Genomic DNA, 3,494 nt, shown 5'->3' on the forward strand with positions numbered 1-3,494 from the left:
AGAATAATAATTCAAAATTTTTGCTTAAAAATATAACTTTATTCAATTAGATATTATCCGTTTTTATCGATGACCTTTTGCCATCTATCAGGCAGTTTCATAATTCCAAGTTCATAAAACTTCTGATTTTTGCCAGCAAAAAAACTAAATTAAATGTGTTTTATATCGTCAGCGTCATTAAAAACTTTACCATTTAAGGAGTTCTGCATAGAACGAAATAAATGGTAATCTAAAGGCGCAAGGTCGGGTCTCAGAAGAATGCCGTTATTAAAATGAGGACGCCGCTGACGATAGTGTCACGTAAAATAACAAAATAAAAAAGGAATTTGAGGTAAAAAATAAAAAAAGAAAACTTTATTTTTTTTCTAACATCAATACACTTTACAATCTACTTCCGAACCCTAGGCGTGACTTTCTAAGACTGACTCTTATGATTTTACTTTCGATCGGATCCGATTACTTTCTTTTGTCATCCCTCAACATCCCCACCGTCCATGCATTTACTAGGCGTCCGCGATCGTTGCCACGTGCTCTTTCTTCTAGAACCTTCGGTGGAAGGACCGTTAGGATATTGATGGTTCATTAGGCACTTCAGCGATATACATTGTCGCCGAGTGCCGCCACATCTTTATCTCTATCGTCAGTCCGTCGGATTTGAAGTATGCCGGTCGTGACAATAGCTACAGCCAGAATTCTGCCGAATATACAGAGGTGCTATAGATGCGATATGTTAGGGCATCTATAGCACCTCATAACGCATCGAGATGCTCGGTAATAAGTCCAGGCAAAGAGCAGTGCACGAAATGCGGAAGCAGGAAGCACACGATGCAGATGTTACGTAAAATAACAAAATAAAAAAAAGAAATTTGAGGTGAAAAATAAAAAAAAAGAAACTTTATTTTTTTCTAACAACAATCCACTTCTGAACTCTAGGCGTTACTTTCCAAGACTGAAACTCTTACAATTTGACTTTCGATCGGATCCGATTACTTTCTTTTGTCATCCCTCAACATCCCCGCCGTCCATGCATTTACTAGGCGTCCGCGACCATTGCCACGTGCTCTTTCTTCTAGAACCTTCGGTGAAAGGACCGTTGGGATGTTGATGGTTCATTAGGCACTTCAGCGATATACATTGTCGCCGAGCGCCGCCACATCTTTATCTCCATCGTCAGTCCATCGGATTTGAAGTATGCCCGTCGTGACACAGACCTGCACCAGCGAGCCGAGATGCGCAATTTGTGCCAAGGAGGGAGGTACGTATATAAGGTACGTGACAGGTTCGTTGGCCTGCCCGTTTATAAGATCACTAATAGGAGATACAAAAGGATAAAAGCTCTAGAGATAAATCTAAATAGATGTAGGCTAGCATAAGACTGCTATATGAGTATACCTGCGAAAGTAGGGTGGAGGCAGCAGACGTACAGCAGGATGATAAAGGTGATGCCTCGCTTTGAGTCACATTATTTAACGGAAGTCACGCGGATGAGGTGACTAAGGAGGTTAGGAATGGTATGATTGGCATAAGAGTTGGAGATATTAGGTCGTCCGAAAAGTTTCTTCCGTTTTATAAGGAAATAATGGATGCACAACATTTTCCGTTTTATATTATTTTATCGAATTACGTATGATCCATTTTGTTCTATCAAAATAAAGATCACAACGTTCGACAGATTAGATTTCATGTTTGTATAAAGATGCATCGTTGTAAAAGACGTGTCTGTAAAAGAAAGGCACTTTTCAGACAACTTAATGTATACTGTTAGAGATTAGGTTATAACCTAACCTCAACCTAACCCTGAACGTCAGTCTGGAACAATTTAACGCATATGTGAACGAGATGAAAAGCATAATTAGAGTAGCAAGAAGAATGATCGCGGGAGTCTTCAACGCAAAGTCAATTGGGGAAAAATGGGATTGTGCCAATTAGAGTCAACAAGGAATACGCGTTTGAGAAAAACGGGAAAAGAAGTTCCTCGCAAGGCTAGCCTTTGATATAAAAAATGCGTTTAACATTCTTAGTTGGTATAAGATCCTGCGAGAGGCAGAGGAGAGAGGGTTGACCAGGCAAATGAAGACACTTCTCGGTAACTATTTAAAATATAGAGAGATTATAGTTCACAATAGGAACGAGAAAATAAGAAAGAAGGTCTATACCGGAGTTCCGCGGAGATCTAACCTTGGACCAATCCTGTGAAATATGGTTTACGCTGTGCCAAATACAAAAACATAAGGACTTGATGGCGGTAGCCTTCGTCGATGATTTCGCACTTATAATGGTGGTAAGAAAACAGGAGGAGATTGAGTAAAGAGTAAAAGAAACCATAAGAGTGATGGGTGGATAGTGCTCCGATACTGGATTAAAGCTGATTCAGGAGAAGACGGAAGTGATATTCCTTACGGGAAAGGGAATATAAAAAAGAATGGAGATCAATATCGGAAAGTTAGTACTAAAAACTAAACAGGATATTAAATATCTAGGGGTTCATGTAGGCAATAGCAGAAGATTTATCCAACATCTGGAAAGAGTCTGTGGTTAGGCTGATGCTCCTGTACGCTGCACCAGAATGGGCCAAAGCCCTAACGATACATAGAAATAAAAATATTTTGAAGAGTGCCCAAAGATCAACATTAATAAGAACGTCCACCGCATATAGGACAGTCTCCCATGCAACGCTGTGTGTACTCACTGGCACAATGCCGACTCAAGAACAGTGTAATACACGCCTGAAATCCAGGGGTACAGTTAGTCTATGAAAAGTAACAAAAGAGCCATACAACAGATGGGGGAAAAATGGATAGTAAACTTCAGGGATAGTAAAAGGACCATCGACCATTGTACTATGCAGATCTTGAGCGGGCATGGTACATTTAATGTATATAGGAAAACTATTAGGAAGGAGACCTACTCAAGATGGTGGGACTGTAATGAGGAGGGGAATGACGCGGAGCATATCTTATTGAAATGTCCTAGATGGATAAATCCTAATGGAACGTACCATAGAAAACAGAGTAGGAGAGACACTAACAACTGCCATTGTGGAAGTGGTTGCCAACGAAGAGGAATATTGGAAGGGGTTCCAAGGGGGTCTGTTATAAGATAATAAAGGCGAGGCAAAGCAAGGAGAAGGAGATCGAGAGAAGGAGAAGAAGAAGAAGAGATTGAACAGGGTGCATAATGAGACCAACCCGAAGTAATGCCGTGAGATAGTGGGTTGCTTACACAGTACCAATGAAGAGGAGAATGAGGAGGGGTTTCTAGTGGATAGAGGCGTTTGCATCTTATATCAGGCGCTTACACACTAACGTGCCCCCTAAAAAGGTATATATGTGTCGGAGATGAAAGAACACCGGAGCCTCTGGAATTTTGGATAATCCCGCAACATTGTAATCTAGAGTCTACTATAACTGTCATTAAACAATTGTAGTTATTTAATCCGATTGTAATTATTCGAGATTTGTGATAATGAGCTTGGGCTCGAGGCGACAGTCAGT

The sequence above is a fragment of the Bombus impatiens genome, unplaced genomic scaffold (assembly GCF_000188095.3).
Source record: "Bombus impatiens unplaced genomic scaffold, BIMP_2.2 scf_0366, whole genome shotgun sequence".
In the NCBI taxonomy this organism is placed as follows: domain Eukaryota; kingdom Metazoa; phylum Arthropoda; class Insecta; order Hymenoptera; family Apidae; genus Bombus; species Bombus impatiens.